Source organism: Canis lupus, chromosome 10 (assembly GCF_003254725.2).
Source record: "Canis lupus dingo isolate Sandy chromosome 10, ASM325472v2, whole genome shotgun sequence".
Taxonomy (NCBI): Eukaryota; Metazoa; Chordata; class Mammalia; order Carnivora; family Canidae; genus Canis; species Canis lupus.
The window spans coordinates 48,397,113-48,424,690 of NC_064252.1; the positions used below are offsets into that span (position 1 = coordinate 48,397,113).

Consider the following 27,578-nt stretch of genomic DNA (forward strand, 5'->3'; position numbering starts at 1 on the left):
AGCCCGAAAGATTGGGGGTACCAGAGGGTCAGCAGCAGGAAGAGAGCAGTGAAGGCAAGGGGCGCCCATCCCTTGGGGGTGAGGCGGGCAGAGGTGATGAAGATAAAGCTTCTGACTTAATGATGTTCCTGAGGCCTGGGCAGCACCCAAGTCAGCGCTGCTCCAAGAGGCCAGCAGGCTTGGAAGAGGCGCCGGGCCAGGCGTGCCAGAGCCCCAGGAGCCTGGGAAGGGTGTCGGGAAAGCCCCAGCGGCTGCACCCGGCGCCCGGAGGGGCGGTACCAGGCCCCGATGGCTCACCCCACCCATTTCAGTGGAGTGGTGGCGTCCCTGCCAAGGAAAACACAGGGACTTGACAGATTTGGCAAGTCCCCGGGCCATGGATTTGTGCAACGTAAAGGAAGAAGGGCCCTTCGGGATATGGGGCAGATCTGAACAGACGGTGGAAAAGTGTGCAGAACCCACTCCTCGCAGGCCAGTGCCAGGGAAAAGGAAAGCCGGGAGAGGGAAGAAAATAAAGACCACCCCTCACACCCCCAGGAGTCGCACATTTTCCTGGGTCAGACACATCATTAAGTGCTGTAGGACTAAACGAATGCAGTGGCTGTGGGGTGTGTTAGTAAAAATAACCAGAGTTCCTCACTGTGACCACAATGAAAAATATCAAGCGGGAAGTTACTGGATGGAAAAGTTCTTGGAGATGAGCTGTCCCTGCAGAGGGGCTCCAGCCTTCATTTCTCACCCCCAGTTCTCCCCATGCGGCGCAATTCACAACCAGCCCTTCCCTGGCTGCCTCCAAGTTGCTCCTTATCTCTTACTTCAGGGACACTTCGATCTGACTCAGTCATTCCCAAGCTTGTAAAGGGAGGGACCGAGCCAAGTTTCATATGACTCTGGTTAGAAAAGTCAAGCTGTGGTCCAGTGGGAGACCTTCCAGATCATGGTGCTGGGGGTGGGGGCCCCACACCGCTGGCCAAGGAGCCGCAGGATGGGGAGGGCCAAGCAGGACACACTGGGGCTGGAGGTCTGTCCCTGCAGCGGTGCAGGCCTGCATCTGGGGCCAACACAAGAGTCATACAATGTTGGGGAGGGCCTGTGATGAGTGGTAGAGACACGTGCTGCATGGCTCTTCCTTAATACGCCCATAGTGGTGGGGCCTACTCTGGGTCTTACCAGCTTTTTTTCCCCCAAAGATTTTATTTATTTACTTGAAAGACACAAGAAGAGAGAGAACTAGCAGTGGGGGGAGGAGCCAAGGCAGAGGGAGACGCAGACTCCTTGCTGAGCAGAGCCCGATGTAGGACTTGATTCCAGGACCCCAGGATCATGACCTGAATCAAAGGCAGACAGTTAATTGAGCCACCCAGGAGCCCCTGGATCTTAACCAGCTTTTTGATTTGGGGCGAGTTACTTTACCTCATAGTGGCTTGATTTCATCAGCTCTGAAATGAGAGTGGTATTTGCCTCAGTGGTTGCAGCGAGGATTGATTGAAATGACATGTGTAACGCAACCAGTCCAGTGCCCGACGTGCAGGAAGCACATGATACCTAGCATGCACTATTTTTTTTTTTATTGAAGTTTAGTTGACACGCAAGGTTACATTAGTTTCAGATGTAGGACATGGTGATTTGACAACTCTATACTTTCTGCTTGCTCACCAGAAGCGTGGCTCGCATCCGTCACCATACAGCACTATTACAATACCATCGACTAGATTCCCTATGCCGTATGTTTCGACTCCGTGACTTACTCACTCCATAAGTTGAAGCCTGTATCTCTTACTCTCCCTCACCCATTTTCCCCATCTCCCTAACCCTATCCTCTCTGACAACCATGTGTGTTCTCTATATTTATGGGTCAGTTTCTGCTTTTTTGTTTGCTCATTTATTTTGTTTAGATTCCATTATAAGTGAAATCATGTAGCATTTCAGATCGCCATATACAGTATTAACTTATTTGACTTAGCACAATACCTTCTATATCTATCCGTGTTGACTCAAATGGCCAGATCTCATTTTTTTTATGCCTGAGTAATAATCCAGTGTGTGTGTGTGTGTGTGAGAGAGAGATATCTTCTTTATCCATTCGTCTATCAATGGACACTTGGGTTGCTTCCCTACCTTGGCTATTATAAATAATGCTGCAAGGAACATAGGAGTGCATATATCATTTCGAATGAGTGTTTTGTTTTCTTTGGGTAAACACCCAGTAGTGGAATTACTGGGTCATATGCTACTTCTATTTTTGACTTTTTTTTTGAGGAGCCTCATACGGTTTTCCACAGTGGCTGCACCAGTTTGCATTCCCACCAACAGTGCATGAGGGTTCCTTTCTCTCCATATCCTTGCCAACATTTGTTATTTCTTGTCTTTTTTATTCTAGCTTGCTATTGCTTTTTTTTTTTTTTAATTGCAGATTGGTGAAACTATGGCCATTTACTCTAAATAAGCAGTTTCCCCTCCCATTGTTTGGCCACTGTGAAGAGAAGGGAGACTTCCAATGTCCCCTGACATCTTACTGCCTATTTCTCAGCTCTTTTACCTATGTCTCCCAGTGGAGATTTGAGCAAGCAGGTATCTAGCTGGGTATGGCCCAGAGTGATCCTCCACCCTCATGAAATTCTCTTTTGGTCTCTGCTTTAATTTACATATTCTTGTCAATTTTATATCTTACTCCATAAAATATCTTAATATATTACGTCTAATTACATTATTCCCTCAAAGTCTTTGAGTAACATTGAGATCCCAAGAAGACAAACATTCATCCCGAAAACATATCCCTATTGGAAAATCTCAAACCAAAATCATTTCTGGCTACAGCAGGTCAGCAGGTTGGGGGAGGGACAGCCCAGGTTAGACCATCAGGGACGATGGTATGAAGGGGTCTTCGTGAAGCCCTGAGCTATCTAGCCCACTAGGATACAGACATGTGGAAAGAAGAAAGGTCATGAGCAAAGGTCTGGAGGTGAACACAAATGAAACCCTCAAGGAACCACAAAGAAGTTTTGTTCCCAAACCCAGGAACCAAGCTTCTTTCTCACCTGAAAGTCACTAATCTTTGTGTCTCATTCCAGGAAAGCCTGATCCCACAGGAGCCAGATTTGCTGTCCCAGGGCCATCAGTCATCTTCAGCAAGCACGCCATTTCTTCTACTCTCTTCTCGAACTCTCTACACATTTTCCATCTGGACAGGAGGCCCCGGGCAAGCATGTTTGGCACCAGGCATTCCTCATATGCCTCCCTTAGGACTTACGGTCATTAAGAAATTTCACATAATGAACACTTTGGCTCCAAAGCACCCAGCTTTCCTTGTCCCTGTCTGCAGCCAGCTTTCAGGTTCCACCCTCCCCTGTCTCAGGTCAGGGACCTTCCCACCGTGGGACTCATTCTTACTTCCCTCCCTCTTCCCTTCCTTTCTGTGTAGCTTCCTTCCTGGAAGTGTCGATGAGGGCTGAAAGCCAAGGGGAGGATGAATCATGATCTTCAATCGCTTCTGCTACATGAAGTGTGAGCTGCCTCAGCATGTGAGCTAATTAGCTTATCGCCAGAACACGCCCATGTTTTGCTTCCCATATTGGCTGTCTTCCTCTGGGTTCAAGTGGAGACATCAAGAGACAAAGCCAGGTACAGTTGGTTCGGTGATCTAACAGTGCCCGCCTCCCACTGACACATTTGCCACAACTGAAGAAGGCTGCTTTGGGACTCACTGGTATGGGATGGTGCTATAGTAGGGGCCCCTTGAAGATCTCCAGGTCCTTAGAGTTATTTTGTGATGTTGGCTCTGCAAATCTGAAATGACAAACCCATACCTCCGGGGCCTGGCTACAAGGAAGACGTGGCAAGTGGACATGTTTTTCTGCTTGTTTTCTCGTTCTGAAGCAGGTAGCTGTGTCCTTACAGATGGGATCTCTTCTGGCTTGTCTCAATGAATACTTGATGAAAGATTTATTGGCTTCCAGCCAACATGTTTTGATGCGCTCGCTGTCTTGAACACAGAAACCAACGTGAGGGATCAAACTAAGAGAACTTTTTTAATTTGGAAAGACAGAGGTTGCTATAAGGCAGCATATAATGGCGTTACAGACTTGGCAGTGAGATGAGTATGGAGAACATAACCCAGATATGATGCAAAGCCAGCTCCTCACCCGTAAAATGGGGTAATGCTTCTTAAATAATAGGTATGATATGAAACAGTTTGTCAAAAGTGAACACTTATCGAAGGGTTTAGTACAGCGTAGATCCCAGTCCTAATCATTTACTTCTTCTCTATGGAGCGTCATCAAGTCGAAGTTGGTAAAGTGGCTCCTTTGGGAGAGAAAGACGTGTACCTTTTAGGCAACGGGAAGTCAGCTTATGAACTTCACTCTTCCTAGATGTGGCCCTGGTGGGAAATACAGTGAGCTCACAGGAGAATTGGGACATATCCTGAAAGCTGTTGCATGGATGCTCAGTCCACACTCTGCCCTGGGAGCCTGTGGAGGAGGCCCCCATCCTAAACTGTGCCTGTGGTCTTAGCTGTCAGACTCTAGGCTGGACAGAACCTGGGGTACTGACACTTTCTTAGGCTCCGACTTCCTTTATCCCCCTCTGGCCTGCTCAGCACTTTACAGCTAAAAGGAGAGAAAGAGTGGCTTCAGAGGTCTCCTTAGGACTTTGGGGAGGGACATGGAGATGTTTAAAGAGGATGCAGGAAGAACAGACCCCATAGAATCACTTTCTCTTGTCAGGAAGGGGGGTCCTGGGGGACAGTACCCAAAGGATGTTGCAAGGCCTTCCTCTGGGCTTGTCCCCAGCTTGAGGCTTTCTGACCTTGCGTGGGATCCTTTCTCCATGGTGGCCGAGGCTAGGACGCTGCCTCTCACAGAAGAGTCAGTACTTGAGGTGATTGTAACCAACACCAGGATCCTGCGTCTACGTGGAGGGTGAAGACCTGACCACAGCTCTGAAAAGGTTTATCTTCCTAAACTGAACCGGGTAGAATTTGTTCAGTATTGATTCAGTTTTGACAGGCCCACTGAATGTCAAGAACAAGTCAGAAGACCAACGAGGTTTCCGCAAAACTGGTTTTGCTTGCTTGTTTTTGTTTTGTTTTACCACCGCAGCAAGAGGGCAAGGACTACAGGATTTTGTAGACTCAAAGCTCTTTTTAAGCGAGGTTACCTTCCTGTGAATAGCACCTTTTTTTTTCCCCAGGAAGCTAGTAAATCAACAGAATGTGTCCCAGAGGTGGGCATATAGGAGGGAATGATGGAAAAAGTGATCCGCCTGGATCACACAGCACAAGAAGGCTGAAGGGAGAAGGAGAAGCTTCCACGGGAGTTAGTTTTCTTATTTATTTATTATTTATTTATTTAAAAAGATTTTATTCATTCATGAGAGACATAGAGAGAGAGACAGAGAGACAGAGACACAGGCAGAGGGGGAAGCAGGCTCCACGCATGGAGCCTGATGTGGGACTCCAGGATCACACCTCAGGATCCCCCGGAAGTTAGTTTTCTAACCTCTAGTTCATCTTCTCTCTGGCTGTGGTGTATATTTTTTTATTTGGAACTTTTTCAAATTGGGTCAAAGGTCAGCCCAAGATAAGGCTGCACTGGTCTGGGGGGGTCAAGCTCATACACGGCAACTCAGAGGCCTCCTGCCGTGCGGCTCTCCTCTCCCCTGGCTTCCCGCTGCAGCCCTGGGCCATGGCTGGCTGGAGATTTCCTGCTCCCGCTTCCAGACTGCCAGGAATGGCCGGAGTGCTCACCACCACCGCTGCTGTGTAGACCCGGCCCGGCAGAGCCAGGTTTCCATCTTCAGCTTGGTTCTCAGGGCTGCCCAATGCCCTATTATTCATTCCTGCTTGACTTGCTATCCCGTTTCCTGCCTGCCTCGCCTTTCCAAGCCACACCACTCTGGCTGTGCCACCCCCCCTAAAGTCGCCACACGCACCCCTTGGTTCCCTCCCCAAGAGGCTGCCACAGCTGGCACCTGCCTCGCCTTTTCCTCAACATTCTCTGGCCCATCACCCCTTCTATCTGCTGCTTTCCAAGGCCAATTCCTCCACCCGTCTCTGCCTCTCCCATGATCACACCGCACCTGAGTTCCCTCTCAGGCCCCCACCTCCGCCTTCACCCCCAGGCGGCCCACCACCCAGGGAAACTTCTCAGGCATCACTGTGACCTGGCTGTCAATCCACTCTGGCTGCCTCTGCTTCTCACTTCCCACTCAGCCTTCCTGTATGTAGACTTTTCTCCCCACGATAGCCACTGTCTGCTTATTGCACACCCAAGCCCCCCCCCCTTCTGGGGCCTCTTCGTGAAGCACTGGGAATGTGTTCCCACTCTTGCTTTCAAAACCACCATCGTTTCTCTTCTCGGCTCATCTCCTGCTGCCCTGCCGTTCCTCACGTCCGTGCCATTGGCACCTCTCTGTGTGAGTGGTTCTCAGAATTCTGCCTTTCTCTTATATTGGTCTGTTTCTCCCCCTGCTGTCCCCTGCATCTTGTCTCATGAAAGTCACCCCCAGAAACTCCAACTCCACATACCCAATTAGAGCTGGTGCTTTCTTCTCTCCCTCTCCCCAAACCACTTCTCTCTCAGGGCTCCCTGTCTGTCTCCGAGCCAAGAGCATCTTCCCAAACACCCAGAAGATAGCAAACAACTTGCTGGTACTTCCCTTCTACCCACACACGTGACTGGCTGCCCCTTCTTCCTGCAGGCTCCCCGGCATCCATCCCGTCTCTCTAGGACCACTGCCTGCACCTGCCAGCCCTCCTCCTCTCTGACCTGGGTTATTGAAATAGGCTTTGGTCTGTCTGCCTTTACTTCTTCCCTCCTCCCTGGAGCTCCCTGGTGGCTCTTCATGGCTCACAGGGTCTACTGCAAATACAGAGATGGGATCACATCACCTCTCCCTTACTTACCCCACCCTCAAGGCTCCAACTCCTTTAGGGAATGGCTGTGGTTTGCAAAATAGAGCATGGCTTCTGTAGCCTCTTGATCATGGCTTAGTAGGGCCCATCTTAACCTCAGTTGTATTTACCACCACTCTTCCCACCCCCACCAATGCACAGGTGCACACACACATGCACCCTTATCTCACCCATCTTTCATTTGAGACCACTCATCATTCTCCAGATACAGCTTTCACACCCGCATGTCGGTGGCTCCTTTCACACTCATGCTGGCTCCTTACCTTGGAACATCATCCTCCCCTCTTGAAACCCTACTCGTCTTTTAAGACTTGCCTTTCCCACGAAGCTTTCTTCTATTCCCCCTAGCGCAGAGCACTGTGTCCACCTCTGAAGTCTCGTAGCACTTTGTTCCTGTCTCCCTTAGAAGCTCTTACCGCATCCTTGAGAAGGCAGACGGTGTCATCCCGATGCCTGTACCCTGAAAATCGCAGCAACACGGCTCGCACACAGTGAGAACTTACTATCTGCTGGGTGCATGAGCGCATGAACACCGAAAGTGGTCCACTGGTGTCCAGGAGGAGTATGTATAAGCACTTTGGGGGTAGGCTGAGTGGTAGATGACAGGGCTCTCACAATATTTATATCTGAGCTTCATCAGGGTCCCAGCTCAGACTCAGCGGAGGCTCCTGTGAGTAGCCCTCCACCTTCGCTCCCTCACCATCCTTCCATGCTTCCCTCCTGGGACACGGGTCTCTCCTCTGCCCCTTTACCCTGGGTAAGATTAAGCCTTTGCCTCTTCCATAAGTCCACCAGAACCTTTTACTTCTTCATGGGGCTGCTGTGAAGGTGTCGTCTGGCTGACACTCGTCCCCCTACATCTTTGCTTGCTCCCCCTTCCAAGAGTTGCCCTCCTGCCAGGCAGATACTAGTTAACTTTAGGGCTTTTCCTTGCCCGCCACCCCCTGCCCTCAGGATGGGCTTTGCGGTGCCCATCACCTACACCCTAGAGGAGCGCTAAGTCTCTGTGTCTCCTTGCCAAGGACTCCCGCCGGCCAGCCTCTTAAGAAATGACAGATTTGTCCCCTACCCCTGGCAGTTAGATGTACGAGAGGGGTGGGGCAGCTCCGAGAAGCTGAGCTCCTTCCTCCGGCTCCTGAGAGCCCGCAAGCAGCTGCCTCCTCCATCTTCCACTGCAGTAAATTCAGGGAGGCTGGACCACACAGAAGCCCTTCCCGAAACCCTGTCCTGGCGCGCAGCAAGGGAAGGCCGAGCTGGGGCAGGACAGCTTGGGATCCTGGCCGGCCGCGGCTGAGTCAGCCCCTGGCCCCTCTCCCCAGCCTGGAGGGGAAAATGCTGAGTCGCACACCTTGTGGGGAGCCTGGGGAGCTGGACACCCCCGTTGCTCTGTAGCTCCCCGTAACTCAGCCGGCTCGCGGGCTCCGTCCCCCCTGTTGGGCTCTGATGAGGGGGCCCGCAGGCTCGAGAGCAGCCACACCTGGAGAGCCATCCTGCCAGTGGTCGGGTGAGACACAGGCCTTCCAGGGAAGGGACGGGGCCACAGGTCGTGTGTCCACTGCCTGTACCTGTGTGGGCCGGAGCACCAGCCGCAGCTTCCTCCCCGGGCAGCGGGCAGCGGGTGGAAGTGGAACCAGCAAAGGCCACAGCCCCCCATCCGGGTCTGCATTCAGGAACCTTCCTGCAAGCGCCAGGTTGGAAGGCGGCCGCCTCTGCCGTGGCTGGAAGTGGTTCGCGCAGACCGAGGCCAGATACGTAATAGCTGTTCTCTGCTCTCTATGAGAAGATTTATTCAAAAATAAATTTAGCTAAAGGGGAAAAGTTAAACAAAAAAATAGGAAAACAGAGGGACAGATTTTCTTGTTGACTGGCTGCCAGGGATTGAAAGGTTGAGGCAGCCAGTCCCTTTGGAGGGGACAGCTGCAACGTTTCACGGTGTAAAGTCAGCGAATTTCCACCGGCTTGCCTGCCAGAGACCACAAAATGGTTTCAAACAACGGCTCGCTTCATGATATTTGTGTGTGTGTGTGTGTCTGTGCATGCACGCGCGTGTGTGTTGGAGAAAAAGGCAGGGGTGGGGGGTGGGTGACGGGGAGCTAAAATGTGTCCTCTCCCGGCCAGCCGAGTGGGCAAGGGGCACGGTGAGCAGATTAATGAAAATGGTTCGCTGGCATGAGGGGTTTGATTGCCCTGCTGCAAAATTGCTTGCAGATTCAAAAACAGCATGTTTCATTTCAAACTCATTCTCTTGCCATACATTAGCACTTGTCAATGTAACCATTAAGCACAGGCAGTGCAGAAATTTAATTACAAAACCATTTATTTTATTGAAAGAAAAATAAACCCAAGCTACCTCAAATGCATTAGGTAGGTTCAAAACATGTTCAGCTGATAACACCCAAGGGTAGGGAGGCTGCCGCAAGAATAAATGCGTCTTTCATGTGCGGTGGGGACTCGATATTAGAAACAGCTGCCCATAGGTCGCTCTTTATTTAAGTTCAATTATGAATTAAAAAACAACGGATTTAATGAAGGGACTTTTTATATCTGAAATCACTCAGCTGTGGCGTTCATTCTCCTCTTCCTATTTTTGCCTCCTCTTTTTAGCGTTTCAATTAAAAATGCTAAGTAGGCGAGCAGAACTTTTTACTGAATGGGTCTCCCCCACCCCAACCCAACCCCCATCTCGGGCTTGTCTTTTGTTCGCCTCGTGGTGGGAGAACCAAGGTCTGTGGTATTAAAGGAAGTCACAAAAATGTGCTAAACACATCAGAAAGTCTCCAATCTGTGTCTTATTTATGCCTTCTTCTCTCGTCCCCCGTGTGCATCTTCTGTATGTTGGAAAGCAGGCAGTGCAAGGCTCTCTGGTGAAATAGTAGATTTGGGTCAAGCGGTGGGCTGATGTCATGCTGGAGCCGGCCTCTCCTTAGCACTACGGAGCTGCCAATAATGTGTCTGTTTTACTATTCTGCTGGAGAGGGAAAAGAAAGAGTTATAACCTTAGTGGTTTGGACTGATTTGTCAATTTAAAGTGTTTTTTTCCCCCTGTCTGAGATATCAACCCACAATTTCTTACAGACATCTCCTCATGTAGTCCGCACAGAGGAGGAATCTGGAAAGGAAAGACCTTTTTTTTTCTTTCTTTTAATTTCCCTAGTGAGAATACGAATCTCTAAAATTTCAGGGAGGCATATTTGTCCGGTTGGAGGTGGGGAGCAGGAGGCAGATAGGCACAGAGGGGGGTTGTTCTGCTGAAAGTTCCATTTTAGCTCCTGTAACTAAGCTTATGCCCAGTAGCAGAGCCTTGTGACATTGTTATAGTGATGATTTTGCCTGTGTGAGACCTAAGGAGGATGTCCCAGCCTGTTTCACAAAGGCCTCCAGACATCTGTTGCCTCTGGAGGGACCCTGGCTGATGTTCTGGAGTGGGGAGGCACGCACATCATTGTCCAATGGCTCTGAGGCCTGCCAGGAGGGGAGCCTGAACAGCTGTGCTGTCCCACGGCTTGGAAATTGTACCCACTCCCTGGCCCGGATGAGCACCCCTGCCTCTGACCCAGCTGCTCTGCTCTGTTTTTGACACGTGCCCTCTGTGCCAAAGACCCAGGGAGCCTGAGGCAGGAAAATTTCTATTCCGAAATAGAGAGACTCACCACTCCAGGTAGCAAACCCTTTACTACAGTTTGGATAATTAGTTGTTTGGGGAGGGGGAAGGAGGGCACAAGGAAACAGGATGAGGATGTTGGAGGTCGGGGGTGGGGGTTGGTGTTTGCATCCTATTTTAATATTCTAAGAAAACTGGCGTCTACATTGAGCCCTGTAAACCAAGGAAGCTCCGTAGTAGAGTGGGCCTCCATCCTGTTATCACAAGTGCACCGGACAGAGAAAATAGCAAAAGGCTACAGACCTTCTCTGAAGGGGTCAAGAAGGTGTCACTCCACCCTGACTCAGCCAAGGAGAGCCACTCTCATTCCTTGACTGTGTATGAGAAAAGACAACGGGGCACAAAGGATGGTGGGAAGAGGGTTCCAGACTGGCTAATGATACTGTTACTGAAAAAAAAATTCCACTTGGGGTGTGTGCTGCAGACTTTCTAAACATCACATCTCACTCAATAAAAGCACACATCAACATCACGTGCTTCTGCTTATGTTTCTCCCTGTCCAGTGCTTGGGATGGATAAATGTGATCCTGCCAGCTTCTGACTCGTAGGTGTGCCTTTTCTAAGTACATGATACTTCTCGGCTAGGTTTCAGGCAAGGAGAGTTTTGAAAATGTATCTTAGGTTTGGAAACCACAATGGTGTTCAAAATGAAGCGAGTCAATGGAATATTCAATAATTCGCTTATTCTTGCCATCTTCCAGAATAAGATGGAAACCCCTAGGGACCAGCCAGAAGGCCATTGTGATCGAATGTGATGTGTGAAGATAGGGAGGCCAGGCACGAGGCCATGGGAAGCGATGTGGACTCAGCGTTCTAAGTGTAGTGGAAGCCAGTCAGTGGCTTTGAGCAGTGTTCTGATTTGTGTTTTTAAAAGATGATTGGCTGCAAGTGTGGAAAATGGATTGGAGGTGAGCAAATGGAATAATGGGGAGATTTGTTGGGAGGGTACCACAAGCTAATGAGAGAAAAATGGAGGCTGGAGCAGAATGACGGCCATGCGTACTCTTCTTCTTTTGCATAATGAGGTTGATTTGGCTTCTCAACCAGTGTGAGAGCTCCTAGAGGACAGAGAGGTTACTTTAGTCTTCTAAAGTAGGAGATAAAGATAGGAGAACCACTCTTTCCCACCAGTACCTTCACATGATGCAACAAGCTGGTCCTCAGCTCGATCTTCAAACAGCCCAGCATAGACTACTCTCCTGCCCCTCCTTGGAGACGCTACACTCTATTTCCTCCTTCCCTCTCGTCCCAAACCATGGCAGCCCATTCCCAGTACCCTCCTGCCTAGAATGTTCTTCTAGTCCTGACAAAGCCTGTTCCTGCTAATTGAAATGCCTAATTAAGTGCCAGCCCACTGAAGGTCTTTCCTGACTCCTTGGGGTTGTGGCAGCCATCTGCACATCACGCACCCATAGCACTTGGTTCACATCCAGATTTTAGCACCTCCTTACACTCTTATAAAAAATTCTGTGCTTGGTGTCGGTCTCCTAACCACGTACCTAGCTCCTACTCAAGTTATGAACTCATCATACAAATCTCCATTTTCTGTAGAGAGCCGTCAAAACTGAGGACAGGCTTTGAACATCATATCTTAGTATTGTACTTCTGCTGTACTTTAAAACCTGAGCCTTCCATTGTACTTTAAAATCTAATATTTAAAAAGTTTCAATATTGAGCAGGCCTGGTTAGGAAGCCACTCTCCTAGGGAATGACAGGATGAGTGACCTGGAAGATCCAACAAAAGAAATGATCTAATCTGAAGACAAAAAAGAAAATAAAGATTGAAAAAACTGAAAAAAGATTTAGGGACATGTAGAACATATATTCGAGAAAATACTGGCTAGAAAATCCCCAAATTTGTTGAAAGATCCAAAGCATGGGGAAATCCAAGGATAATTATAAATAAAATCGCATCTAGACATATCATAATTAAACTGCTGCAAACGAAAAATAAAGAGGAAATCTTGCAAGTAGGAAAAGAAAAATGACACATTACATACAGGGGAACAGTGCTTTGGAATGGCTATGGCAACGTTGGTAGCAGTGGTTTGAAGGGCAAGTGAACTTACATTGTTTTGAGGTTTCTACATTTTATGTAAAGAGGTTCAGTATTTTAATGCTAAGTATACTGCAAAAATCTAAGGACTTTATTTGTAATCCCTAGATCAACCATCAAAGAAATAATGCAAAGTGATATAGCTAAAAATCTACTGAGTTAGAACAAAATAATAAAATATATTCAAACAATCCAATAGAAGGCTGGGAAACAGAAGGATAGAAGACAGTGGAGTGGACAACAGAAAAGAAATCATAAAATGGTAGATCTAGATACAATCAAATCAATAATCACATTAAGTGTTAATGAACTAAATACTCCAGTCAAAAGGTACAGTTTACCAGAATAGATCTTTTGAAAATGCAAGACCCAACTATATGCTGACTAAAAGAGATAAACTTTCACACCATGTTCATTGCAACACTATTCACAATAGCCAGGATATGGAAACAACCTACATGTCCTTTAATAGATAAATGAATAAAGAAAATGCGGCATAGACAGACAATGGGATATTATTCTGTCATGAAAAGGAAGGAAATTCTATCATTTGTTATAACATGGATGAATCTGGAGGGCATTATGCTAAATGAAATAAGCCAGACAGAGGAAAACAAATACTGTACGGTATCACTTATATATGGACTCTAAAAAGAAAAAAAAGCCAATTTTACAGAAACAGAGAATGGAATGGTTGGAGGGACCTGGGGCTGGGGGGAGGAGAGATGGGGGAAAATGGGATGATGTAGGTCAAAGTGCATAAATGATCAGTTACAAGAATAAGTTTTGAGGATTGAAGGTACAACAAGGCGACTGTAGAAGAATATAAGAATATATTTTTAAGAATATAAGATTGCATACTGGGAAGTTGCTGAGAGTAGATTTTAAGCATTCTCACCATATATATATCTAAAGTTAACTTTAACTACGTGAGATAACGGATTGCTAATTTTCTTGCTCTTGGTAATCATTCTACAATATATAAGTATATCAAATCATCACATTGTACACTTTAAATATATTCAGTTATGTTTGTCAACTATTCCTCAATAAAGTTAACAATACATTTTTAAAAAGAGATGAGCTTTAAGTATAATGGATCAATTAATAAGAAGATCTGATTGTTAATGTGTATGTGACTAAGAGTAGAGCCTCAAGATACATGAAGCAAAAATTGATACACTAAAAAAAGAAATAGAAAAATTCACAGTTATAGTAGGATATATTTTTTAAAGATTTTATTTATTTATTCATGAGAGACCCACAGAGAGAGAGAGAGAGAGAGAGAGAGAGAGAGAGGCAGAGACACAGGCAGAGGGAGAAGCAGGCTCCATGCAGGGAGCCCAACATGGGACTCGATCCCAGGTCTCCAGGACTAGGCCCTGGGCTGAAGGCGGCGCTAAACCGCTGAGCCACCGGGGCTGCCCTATAGTAGGATATATTAACACCATCCCTGCAACTGATAGGGCCATCAGAAAATTCAGTAAATTCACAGAGGCTCTAAGCAACTTTATCAACCCCTTAACTTATTTATAAAATATTATACCCAATAACCTTTCAACTGCACACATTCACCACGAGAGACCATAAGCTGGGCTATAAAACAAACCCTAATAAAATAAAAAGGATCAAAATTATAGTAGCATGTGTCTTTGAATCACATCATAATTATATTAAATTAGAATCAATAAAAATAAGATGCCTAGGAAAACCCCAATATTAAATTAAACCCACACTTCTAAACAACCCATGAGTGAAAGAAGAAATCACAGAGAAACTAGAAAATATGTAGAACTTAATGATCATAAAAATACAACAAAATTGGTGGGTTGTGGCTACAGTAGAGCTTAGCAGGAATTTTATGGCTTTAAATGCTTATATTAGAAAAGAAGAAAGGTCTAAAATCAGTGACTTAAGATTACACCCTGAACCCCAAGTAAACCAAAATGGAACAAGTAATATAATAAATATGAGTAGAAATGAATGTAATAAGAAACAGGCAAGCAATAAGGAAAATTAACAAACCCCAAAGTTGTTTCTTTGTGAAGAACAACAACAAAAAAATGGTAAACCTTATTAGACTGCTGAAGAAAAAATAGAAGACACAAATTACCAATATCAGGAATGAGAGAGAGATAATTGCTACAGATCTTACAGACATTAAAATATTAAAAAGAGAATATGAGAATGTTGTGAAGGCCTTTATACCAATAGTTTCTACAAAGTAGGTAGAAATATAAATCACTAATATTTACAAGAGATGGGACAGAAAACCTGAGTTGTAGGCATAGATAATTATACAGGTAAATTCCAACAGCCATTTAAAGAAGAAATAACACCAAACTTACACAAACCCTTTAAAAAAATAGAGGAGGATGGGATATATTTTCCAACTTGCTTTAAGGTATCAGTAATACCCAAACCTGACAAACACATATTAAAAAGAGGCCAGTATCCCTCATGAACAGAGATGTAAAAATTCTCAACAAAATATTAGCAGGTTAAAACCAAAAATATAGAAAAAAAGAAAAATACCTCATGACCAACAACAGTTTATCTAGGAATGCAAGGTTGTTTTGATAGTAAAAAAAATCAGTCATGTAACTCACCAAATTCAAAGAATAGAGAAAATCATTTTGATAGATGTAGAGAAAGCAGCTGACAAAATTTAACATACCTTTATTTTTAAAAAAATGCTCAGCAATCTAGGAATAGAAAGGAACTTCCTCAATCTGATAAAAAAAGTATTCTTTTTAAAAAATATTTTATTTATGTATTTATGTATGTATGTATGTATTTATTTATTTATTTATTTATTTGAGAGAGAGCAAGAGAAAAGGGAGGACAAGCAGACTCTGTGCTGAGTACAGAGCCCCACGTAGCTCAATCCCATGACCCTGAGATCATGACCTGAGCCAAAATCAAGAGTCAGAGGCTTAGCCAGTTGAGCCACCCAGGTGCCCCATAAGGGTATTCTTAATAATGAAATATTGAACACTTTCCCAGCAAGTTTGGAAACAAGGCAATGAGGTCCACCTTCATCACTTCTACTCAACATTGTGCTGACAGTCCTAGCCACTGCAGTAAGGCAAGGAAAAGAAATTAAAGGTTCTAAAGTTCAGAAAGCAGAATTAAAACTGCCTCTATTTGCAGATGACATGATTTCTTATGTAGAAAGTTCTAAAGAATCTGCAAAAACATTATCAGAACTAATAAATGAATTTAGCAAGGTCATATGTTACAAAGTTAATATGTAAAAATTAATTTTATTTCCGTAGACTTTCAGCAAACAATTAGGAAAGGACATTTTAAAAGGTCCATTTACAAGAGTGACAAAATACACTCAAGAACGAATTTAACAAAAAAATGCAAGACCTACACACTTAAAACTATAGAATATTGCTGAGAGAAATGAAAGACATAAATATATGGAAAATCTATGTGGTAAAGATGTCAGTCAGTTCTCTTCAAATTTATCTTTAGACTTTATGCAAAATTCCAGCAGACTTTTTCTGCGTAGCAATTAATGAAGCAATTATAAAATTTATATGGAATAGAACTGACCTAGGTTGCCAAGATATTGTTTACGAAGAACAACATTGGTAGTCTTTTACTACCTGCTTTCAAGGCTTGCCATAAAGCTATTAAAATCACGAGTGTAGACTTAGCCAAAGGACAGACTATACACACAGTACAAGAGAGCCACAGATATATTGTTGGTGATTTCTTACAAGAGCGCAAGGGCAATTCAAGGGAGAAAGGATGATCTTTTCAGTAAACGGTACTGGAACAATTACATATCCATATGTCAAAAAGGAAAAAGAAAAAGAAAGAAAATAAAGGGAGGGAGGAAGGAAGAGAAAGAAAGAAAAAGAAAATAGCAAAAAGAAAGAACCTCCCTTTACTCTCCATACTTTGAGATGTATTCAAAACTAAAAATGGATCGTAGACCTAAGTATAAAACTTTAGATTATACAACATTTAGAAGGAAACATAGGAGAACATTTTTATGACCTTGGCAAAGATTTCTTAGATACAGCATCAAAAACACAATCCCTAAAAGAAAAAAAAAAAAAGATAAATTGGATTCCATCCAAATTAAGCAGGAAACAAAGTATCACTTTATTAATAGCTAGAAAATTGAGGCTTGCACCAGGTCACACAGCTAGCAAATGGGAGAGCCTGGAAATGAACTCACGGCAATCTGATTCCAGAATCTACATTTTCATGCATAGTATTCTAAAACAACTCCCTTCACAAGACACGATGCAGGGAGCATAGACTTCCACAGTACAGCTGTGCCTCTAGGCTAATAGGCCAGGACAGCACCCCACAACCTCCCAACCCGCCCCCCCCCCCTCTGAACCATGGGGAAGCCTGAGTGCTTGAGCTTCAGCAACACTGAATGAGCTTTCAACAAACCCGGCAATGCTTCATCGCATAAGAAAAATGTTATGACGGGGGTTAGAACCGGCTGTCTTCCCTGAAGACTTGCTAGCTCGATCTTAATGACTTGTTATTGCTGAAAATAAGGGCCATCCACGTGACCGGTGTCACCCCAGGGGCTGTGCCGTAGAGAATTCTGTTAGGCATGAGCCCGCGTCTTGGTGGAGGCTTGTAGAGGGATGGGTGGGCGGGGTTTGGGGTTGAAATCCCACAGTGTGAGCCCTTACTCTCTGGACCTGCCCCTGCCTCTCCCCGTGCCCCCCTTCAATCCCCCTTCCCCACCCCCCCACCCCCACAGTGCCTAACACAGGACTAGGCACACAGCAGATTTCACTAAAGGCTCCTTGCTTGATAAATGGTTTGTAGATGCCATTTTTCACATTAGAGATCTTTTTGCAGTTGCAAGGTCCAGACTTAGACCATTACATGATCTTCTCTGTGTTCTGTAGAACAGCACATACAAATCTCTTTTCAATTCAGACTTGAATTCAGTAGATCTGGAGTGGGGGGCCGAGATTCTGCATTTCTCTTTTTAAGGATTTTATTGGTTTATTTGAGAGAGAGAGAAAGAGAGGGCACAAGCAGGAGTAGGGGCAGAGGGAGAGGGAGAAGCCGATTGCCCGCTAAACAGTGAGCCCAAGGCAGGACTCGATTCCCAGGACCCTGGGATCATGACCTGAGTTGAAGGCAGATGCTTAACCAACTGAGCCCCCCAGGTGCTCCCAGATTCTGCATTTCTTTTCTTTTTTTTAAAAAGATTTATTTATTTATTTATTTATTTATTTATTTATTTATTTATTTATGATAGAGAGAGAGAGAGAGAGAGAGAGAGAGAGGCAGAGACACAGGAGGAGGGAGAAGCAGGCTCCATGCAGGGAGCCCGACGTGGGACTCGATCCCAGGACTCCAGGATTGCGCCCTGGGCCAAAGGCAGGCGCTAAATCGCTGAGCCACCCAGGGATCCCCAGATTCTGCATTTCTAATAAGCTTCCAAGTGATACTGATGCTGTCCATGGACCACCCCCCATGACTAGCAAGGCCAGAGATCATGACCTCCAGAAAAGTGTTTCTCTTCCTTTTCAACCAGGAGGGTTCAACACGAACAATGCCTTAAGATCACTTTCTCCCTGGAAAAAAAATCTTGACTCGCTTATTGCAAGTCTCTTCGTGTATTCATTTATTTTTTAAAAAGATGGACTGAGAATATATTGTGTTTGTAGTATAGCTACTAGGCTGGAGCTACCTACAATGCCAGGTGGGCACCAAATATATGGTGCCCTTCAAACACTTTTGGGCACATATATTTAGAGGTCATGCCAGCTTTGCCTGGTGAAGGGGGAGAAGCAGCCCAGTCGACCTCTGTCCTCCTGAGGAGATCAGCTCTTGTTCAAACCTGCAAACCCCTTAGAAAAAAAAGTCGCAACTATATATAGACTGCCCCTGAGTGTTTCTCACAGCCCACTCTCCTTCTTCCCACGAGGCAGATCAAAGTATGTGCAGCTTGCCCTTCACTCTCTCTCTCTGAGAAGGATCCAGTTAGTCTAAGTTTCCCGCCTTGTTATCTGTAATAAGTAGGCATCCTTGGGAAAGGTCCTAGCCCATCCATCTTGTAATCGGTGCAACTAAATTTCATTCCACCTGTACTTTATACTCAATGCAGTGCTGAGAAAACACAGTCTCTGCCTTCAGTAGGTTTTCCATCCTCTTAAGGAGAGAAGGCTCACGGCTGCGTCCTGAGACCCTGCAGCAGCAGAATTCTGGGTCATGGTGTAGCCAATCTGACTGCGGAGTGAGGAGCAACAAGTCCCAGTGGCCTGGCCAAGCTGGTGGAAGGCTGCGTGGAAAAGGCTGGGCCGGGCTGGAGGGACAGGAACGGAATGTGAATCCAGGGAGCAGAAACCGAGGCCAGGGAAAGAAAGCTTGCAGTCTGGACAGATGTACCCATGACCACGCCTGCAGGTGGTCAGTGTCCAGATCCTCCGGGTTTTCAGAGCCTCTCTGGCCGCACGCTCCTTTCACCAGCATTCAACCCGAAGTTCCACAAACATTTCCACCCTGAGTTCAGCCAGGCTGGAATATTTCATTCTACCAGAGAGAAGAGCCAGAGGCTTTGACCTGAATGCACGAGATGAAGGAAGAAAAGCAACGTTTGAATTTTATTTTATTTTTATTTTTTTTTAATTTTTATTTATTTATGATAGTCACAGAGAGAGAGAGAGAGAGGCAGAGACACAGGCAGAGGGAGAAGCAGGCTCCATGCACCGGGAGCCTGATGTGGGATTCGATCCTGCGTCTCCAGGATTGCGCCCTGGGCCAAAGGCAGGCGCCAAACCGCTGCGCCACCCAGGGATCCCAACGTTTGAATTTTAATACAGAAAAAGGAAGGGAATTAAAAAAAGGAAAGAAAAGAAAGAAAGGAAGGAAGGAAGGAAGAAGAAGAAGAAGAAGAAGAAGAAGGAAAGAAGAAAGAAAGAAAGGAAGAAAGAAAGAAAGAAAGAAAAGAAAGAAAGAAAGAAAGAAAGAAAGAAAGAAAGAAAGAAAGAAAGAAAGAAAGAAAGAAAGAAAGAAAGAAAGAAAGAAAGAAAGAGGAAGGGACCGGTAATAATCTGGAAATTCTAGACCAGGCAGCCGTTTCGGACAGCAGCCGGAGTGACTCAGGAACGTGGAAACCTGTGAGGTTGCTTCTCTCACACTGTGATTCTGATCCTGCTGTGACGGGGAGAAGCAGAGATGGTGACATGGCATTGCTGTCTTGGGTCTTTAAAAATCCGGATCTGCCTCCGTGATCTGATGCTACAGCCAAGCCCGGGGCCTCTTCGTCAAACACCACAGCAACACCGACTCCAGTGCATTCTTGCCATTCTTCTGCCCCGAGGCAGGCTTGAGGTCAGAGCAGTTGCAAGATTGGATTTGTTTGTGATGTGTTTGTAGAATAAAGTATTTTAACAGTTTGGCAGAAGGAGGGAAAGTTGAAACCAAGGTGGCTAGAGCATGTATACCCGCTGGGCTGCTCTTTGCCGGAGTGGGGAACTATCGGGCAGTGGGGCAGAGGGAGGCTAGGGTCCCCGACTGCAGGCCCCCCAGCCAGGGCGGCCGCCTAGAACCCTGAGCCAGTGAGATCCCCCTGGAAGGGGGAGCTGGGCAACGAGGAAGGCCTAGGGTGTTTATAGCGACCCCAGAAGGTCAGGTCACAGTATAGACAAGCTCCCATGGGGGTGACCAGAGATCCCAGCCACCCACCGCCTGCAGCTTCTGCTTTAGAGGGCTTTGAGTAGCTTGGGTGCCCGGGCATTCAGATTTAGGGGAGGAGAGACAATGACAAGTGGCATCAACCTCCCATGAGTCCCCTCGTGAATGGGATATATTATGAACCCTTTGACTAGGCGTTCAAGGTTTAACCTGTGGTCCCAGCCTGTTGGCTCAACCTACCTGCTTCCCTGCACACAGCATGTGTCTCAGCGAGGCCAGCGCTCTTAGGTTCTTCATTCTCCTGCATCCATGCCCATCCTTTCCCCTGCTCTTCCCTTTCTTAGTCCAACCTATCCTTCAAGGGCCACGCTGGCCCTACAGGCACACAGCACGCTCTTCTTTCTCTAGAACTGGATTCTCTACAACCCAATCAGCAGACCACACCAAATTTAGCAGCAGCAAAGCATGGGCAATTGAGAGCATCATTTGAGAAAAAGTTCTTACCAGAAAGTTTCTTTTAAAAGTACTGAAATAATCACAGTGGGAAAAAAAGGAATTTTCTTGTACTTCTTTACTCTGATTTTGTTGATTATGATATTGCTTATTTGTGTCATTACCTGGAAGGGGATACCCTGTAAACACTCCAGGGTTCAAGTCCCCTGGACCTGCACCAGCCTGTGCCTCTCTGACCACTGCACATTGGGGTCCCCAAATCATTCATGTCTTACATATGGTGATGTAGCTATTTCCCGGTCCTGCTTCCCAGTTAGTGAGGATCTCCTTGTGGGCAGGCACCAAGCATTCTGTATGTTACAGGATATGGGTGCATGGAAAGCTGTTAGGACAGCGCCTGGCATGTCAGATATTAATACTGTTGTGATTATTATTATTTCACTTCTTTGCATCACCACAGAGAAGAGATATTTAGTTTCTTCAAAGATTAGAAGCTCAGCAGATACTTGTTAAACTTCTTTGCAGTGATATAGCATCTACTAAATTAAGCAATGTTTTTGAAAGCCAATGTAGCATAGTGGTTATAAACACAGCCTGTGGAGACCTCTAGGTCCAAATCCTGGCACCACCACTTGGGTCTGATTACTTAACCTTGGGGTCTCTGCAGTGCCAGCTTTGTAGGTTATGTGAATTAATTGTTTGATATTTCAACAGTGCCATACTGTGCTTGGAACATGGTAAGTATCTTACATACAAACATTACCACATAGAGTTGGGTAGAAATTTACTTTGGAAAAGAAATTTTTAAAGCAGTTCCAAGAAGACTGGTGCTATTTTATTAATTTGAGAAAATGAGTTCCCCTTTTCGGGAATACCTTTTGCAGATAAGCAATTGATGTGCTGGTTACATTGAGCCCCAACTTCTTCCAAGCAGGTGCAACAGGATCTTTCCTTGGCAGGACTTGGCTAATGATTGAAGTTAAAGTATCTACCTTTATAATAGTTTTATTCAAACCATCCTTTCCCTTAGGGTAGTAGATGCTGTGACCCTGACTCCTCTTCAGGACCGTTGGGAGAGCTGCTAGCCAGAGGCAGAAATCTGCTCTCAGCTGGAGAAGGCCTCGGGGACAGCCACATGCAATGACCCGTCGCTGTGCAGAAGAGAGGTCCACACCCCTCGCTCCAATTTCCAATAACACTGATGGTCATCTCTGGAGCTCCCTCTGGGGCCAGCTGAGGCCTCTGATGAGACTATTTTGCAGTCCACATTTTCTCTCTGCCCGAACCTGCTTCACTGCCTTCCCTTCCACATCCACAGGTGTGGATCCCAAGAACATTCCCTAATAAACGTCCCGCATGCTAATCTACACCTCAGAGTCCGCTTTCAGGGAGCCCGGCCTGCAGTGCCTGGTGAGAGCACATTCATTTCTTTTCATTAATGTTGATATGACCTCTGACTTACAATTACCTGGATTCCACTTACAACTAAAATGTGAGTGTAAGGTGTGGTTTGTCTGGGTCACCCTATTTGTGCCTTTCATTAATAAAAGGTTTAAGTATTAACAGCAATCCCTTTGACCTTAAAAATATTTCTGGTGGATCAATAAATTATATGGTCACCTCATCTGGAAACAACCCTAATGTTCCCAGGCCTCACTGCCAGTGTGGAAGAATGAGGTCATATTAACACAGTGTGGATTCCCCTAGGTTGGAGTGCCTGTCAAGTGTAACTCTGGGACATCAGACCCTCCCTCATCCTCCTCTGCTTCCTCCTCAGAACATCTGAGTGACTCTGGAGCCTACAGACTCTCAACGGATTCAACTACTGCTCAGCTACTGTTCTCAACCCTCTTCTGAGGCTGCTGGTTATACCCCAAGGCTGATGACCTTCTCCTCTCTTCCTGGGACCAGTGGTTCCCACTGGGACAGCTGCTTTGGGGCATCAGACAGCCTCTGGGTGTTCTACCATTGTCATAAGGCTCGGATGGCCCAAGGCGGCCTCAACTTTGACTAGGGCTGGAGTCTCTACGTTGACTGTAGCTTAATATATCTGCCCTCCCATGAAGTAAGTAAAGAAACGTATTCCCTTTGTCTTGTATACATCTTTTGAGCTGACCCCCCTAGCAGGATAGCATGGATGCTAAATGGGTGTGGTTCATCTTATATTGTCCACAAACTCTTTCCCACTCAGGATCATACACAGGCTCTCCAGGTGGTAGCGTCAGGTTGGGGTTGAATAACAGACTCCAAAATATAACTGGAAACCCTCAACCTAGCTAACCCAAGGAGTTCAAGTTCTTTTCCAGAAGTCTCCTCACATTCCATGCAATTGAGTTGCCACAAACAGATGTGAAGAAATTGTAACCTAACTCTCCACAAACCAAGTATGTTTGCTTTGCACGATAGCGCAAGTTGATAAAAATGAGGCATATGTTGCAACCCTACAAAGCGCTCTTGATAATCAATGGGAAGACAATTGTTTCATGACCTTTAAATACTTTTGGTCAAAACTTTAAAAACTCTCTTACTGTTGGCTATAAATGCATTAGGAAATGAAAAATTAGCAAAATTAATATTTACACGTTCTACTGTAATTTAAAACATTAGAAACATTGAGGATTAAAGTGCTTTCTTTCTTTCTAAAAAAAAGCTTATCAAAAGTAGTTTGAGCAGTTTTTACCTTCTTCCTCTCATTGTGTAACTTGTGATGTGCAGCTGGCACCTTTTCTATGCCTTTGTGTGCTGTCGTGCTCCTTATGAATTTTGGATCAGCTTACATTGGTTTATCTTTCACTCTTGCAATGCGATGAAATGCCTATGAGCATTTCTTAAAGGTGAAATTTTGTTGTTGTTGTTGTTGGTATCACTTCTCCTGGAACACTTTCTCAGGATTGGGGTGCAAATTTCTGGGTGCACAAGTCATTTAACATCAACCAAATCATGCTGAATTCTGACATGATGAAACCAGCCTTTATTGGCAGTAAATGGTTCATCTTCAGTCTCCTCGTGATTGACTTTGTTGTTGTTATTGCAACTGGCTTCAATCCTCTGCTCTGAATGGTAGCCAGACTAATTAGGATTTTAAAATATTATGGTCTTCTACCCAAAGTAGAAAATATTCCATTTAAACCATAAGCGGCTTTATGTTTCAACTGCAATTAAAATGGAAAAATAATGAAGTGACTTTACCTGTTTTTTTATACTCATTGGGCTTTTCCAGTAAGATCAGCACCATAGCTTCTAGTAGCTTCGTGTCTCCTCTGATCTTTGCTTTGTTGTTGCCATCTTCAAATCTATCCACATCCAATTTTGCTGCCAGTGTTGTCACTTTTTACTTCCTTGCTGTACTTCTATTTTTTGTCAGCAAATCCTCTATAGAGTCTCCATTTCTGTAAAATGCCATGTGGGTTTATCACTAGGAGGCAAGGAGGCAACACAGCCACACACTTTGCTGCCTGTGCCTGAACTGAGTCCCAGAAGCATGGTGACCAATCACGGAAAGACTTCCAAAGGAGTGATGAGATTGGTCACTTCACCATCAATCTGTAGTCTGAAAAGCAGGCAGTGAAATTTGTACTTTACACAAATGGATAGTGGCATGTGATTACTTTTGGCCAATGAATTGTGAGCAGAAGTTACACGTATCACCTCCATGCTGAAGCATTTGATTGCCACTCAGTACTGGCACAGCCCTTGAGACTATCTGAGAAAGTAGCTACTCTATTAGCCAGGGTCCCTGAGCAACTAAGCTGAGCAGAGGCTTCTGCTAAGATGTCATAGGCATATAGCTTAAGCAGTAAGTAAACCTTTGTCTTAACCTATAGACATCTCAAGGTTGTTTGTTTCTGCAATGTAATAGCCTGTTCTGACTGATATATATAATTAGGAGAGTCTAGGAAAAGGAGGATAGGAAATTGGGCAGAATTCAGAACCCAGAGATTGGCAGCTAATGGTTAAAAGGGCTCCAAACTGGGACGCCTGGGTGGCTCAGCAGTTGAACTGCCTTTGGCTCAGGTCGTGATCCCAGGGTCCCGGGATCGAGTTCCCCATCGGGCTCCCTGCATGGAGCCTGCTTCTCCTTCTGCCTATGTTTCTGCCTCTCTCTCTCTCTCTCTCTCTCTCTCTGTGTGTTTCTCATGAATAATAAATAAAATATTTTTTAAAAAGGGGGCTCCAAATTATGGGGGCAGGGGTAGAGAAAGAATCAGGGGCATGTAGTGAAAACAAATATACCGTCTTCATATGGCTAAAAAACAAATAGCATAAATGCAGAAAATCGGTGTATAGTTTAATAAAGTATCAAAAGGTGAACATACTTATAACCTCTACCCAAATCAAGAGATAGAACCAGGTTCAGAAGTTCCTGCCTGTGCTCCAACCTGCCATAAACCCTGCCCTGCCCTCTGTCAGTTATGGTTGGGCCACATTTTATGATGACCTCCTTCCTTTCTTCACAGCATTATCACCCAATTGTGTATCCCTCAACATTGGGGCTCAGTTTCACTTTTTAAATATTTTCAAGTCTCTGAATATACATATTTCCCACCCACCCCTTTCCACTTGTGAACTTATTTACGGCAAAATTTGTTTGTTGTCTACAGTATATAGACAACAAATCTATACTCACAATGTGGCAGATATCTTCACCAACAAAGAGGGATCTCATCCCAACTGATTTATGCTGCCTTACTCAGAGGATGCATCCAGGTTCAGTCAGCGTCATGCCATCTGGAGGAGGCTTTAGGAGCTGTGTAGGATAAGAGTTTGCAAAAATTCTTCTTGAAATATTTACAGGGGAGCTGGTGAGGCATTGTGACTGGCAGCTTTTAAATGGACCTCCTGTAATGAAAACCAATCCTGTCATGTAGCCCATGGACAATCTCCTGGCACAGTTCACTGGCTTCCAGGGGGAAATCTGATGGCCATGAATGCCCAGACCTCAGACTTATTTGAAGTGTACCTATGAGTTTTTACACAATGTTGTGTTGAAATTGTTATATTTAATTTCTAAATGCATATCATAATATCTGTGTCTCTACTTCAGTGCCACAGTCTTTAAATATGAAAAGAATACATTTAGTTTCCAATTAAAGTAAAATTTGAAGGTAAAAAAAGGTGGGGAGCCATCTGTAGGGTTTCCCACAGTGTGGATTTTGTGGCTTGCATCACCTCTTTCCCCTGACCCTCTGGTTCCTCTAAATTTCTGGTCGGATCTATAGGTTGATCAAATTTGGGTGGGTTTGATTAATTTTGGCAAGACAACTTCATAGGCAGTGGTGTGTTTGTTCACTAAAAGGTACATAATCATCTACCCATGATTTTTGTGTTATAAATCGTCATTGTTGCTCAGTTCCAGTATTTATCTGGGGTTTCAGAATTGGTAAAATTCCAATTCAGAACTTTCCTCCTTCTATGATCTGTTTAACTGTGGTGCAGTTCGCAGAGGAAAATCCAGATAAATCCCCTTTTCCTCCAGAGCTCGAAGCTCTGGCCTAACCAGGTTAAGTTGCTAAGGTCTGAATTTGGCAAGTATATCATAAAGATGGCCTTCATCAGGGGCGCCTGGGTGGCTCAATCAGTTAAGTGTCTGCCTTCAGCTTGGGTGGTGATCCTGGGGTCCTGGGATCGAGCCCCATAAGGGGCTCCCTGCTCAGTGGGAGTCTACTTCTCCCTTACCCGTTCCCCCTGCTTGTGTTCTCTCTCTGTGTCAAATAAATAAACAAAATCTTTAAAAAAAAAAAATGGCCTTCATCCACCAGCCTTCTCTCACTATGCCTTCACCCACTAAGGGTTCACCCCAGGCCCTGTGATCCCTCAGTTTTCCCTCATCTCCCCACCCCATCAGAGCCCACCTTCAAGGAGGGCAAGTTCTTATTTTCTCCCCCCTTAGAAGATAAACCAGGGGCTTCACCCAGCGAGAGGCATCTGGATTTTCAGCCACCTGTCTCAAATACTCGGTTACCATCCTTGTGGGGTTGAAAACAGGTAGCCCTAAGCCCAAATCCAGTTTGTGATTATGTTTGTTTGAGCCAGCAAGAGTGTTTTTACTTGTTGTGTTGTGTTGTTTGTTTGTTTGAAGCTGAATGAGACTACATTTGGGCAGGGGGCATTTTCTGTCTGGTTAGAGCAGAGGCCGGCACACCGTCCTGTCCTATACCCGCTCTGGTTTCTGAGTCTCAAAGATACTTGTGTCACCACTTCTGTCTTACAGCAACCTAGCAGTCAGGTGTTAGCCCGTTTCACAGGTGAATGAACACAAAGGGCCTGGGCGAGGCCTGCCTGGAGAGGAGACAGGCAGCAAACGCTCTGGGATGCAGACAGTCTGGGGAGAACCGGGGATGGGGCTCTCTGTATCCCTGCACAAACTAAAGCCCACATTCTTTTTTCTTTCCTTTTACAGAGACAGCTCAAGGAAGCATGATAAAACGAGGCCTAAGATAATATTTGGGGGGAAAGTTTATTTTTTTATGGTCTGTTTGCATTAGACCGTCGGGCGAAGAGAGGCGGTTAAAGACTTGTCCCAAATGGCCGGGCTGGAGAAGCACAAATCCAATGTCAATAGTTGGAAATACAAGTGTTTGGTTTCATTAAACTTCTTTTTAGAAAACATTTCTTCTTTCCTTCTCCTGAGGCAATCCAGGGGAAGGAGATACAGAGCCGGAACGAGACAGGGAGGAGGGGGAGCCAGCCAGGGCCAGGGGGGCCTGTCCAGAGGGCCTCACTCCCCCAATCTGAGTGTTGTCAGCCAGCCCAGGAGGGTGTCAGCCCTGACCAGGAGCAGTCACCTGCAGTCACTCGCCGGCCCCGAGGACCATTGCTAATTGAGGGCAGAGGAAGCATTTGTCCAATAGCAAACTTAA

General features: G+C 45.5%; 2 long non-coding RNA genes across 5 annotated transcripts in view; one reads left to right on the top strand and one right to left on the bottom strand.

Moving 5' to 3' along the window:
- Positions 1 to 1,002: 1,002 nt before the first annotated feature.
- LOC112671446 (uncharacterized) lies at positions 1,003 to 27,325 on the top strand. Of its 2 annotated transcripts, XR_003143645.3 has the most exons (4): positions 1,003 to 3,621; positions 21,749 to 22,128; positions 22,496 to 22,783; positions 27,119 to 27,325. It is a non-coding gene; the product is annotated as an uncharacterized LOC112671446 (long non-coding RNA). The 2 variants fall into 2 exon arrangements; XR_003143644.3 differs by lacking the exon at positions 27,119 to 27,325 and having other exon boundaries at positions 1,004 to 3,621; positions 22,496 to 23,893.
- Positions 9,213 to 27,578, bottom strand: part of LOC112671412 (uncharacterized) — a 180,890-nt gene continuing 162,524 nt past the window's right edge. For all 3 annotated transcript variants that reach the window (XR_007413769.1, XR_007413770.1, XR_007413768.1), the window contains 3 exons: positions 25,346 to 25,557; positions 23,908 to 24,107; positions 9,213 to 9,881 (listed from right to left, as the gene is read on the bottom strand). This is a non-coding gene — a long non-coding RNA (uncharacterized LOC112671412). The remainder of the gene's footprint in view (positions 9,882 to 23,907; positions 24,108 to 25,345; positions 25,558 to 27,578) is intronic.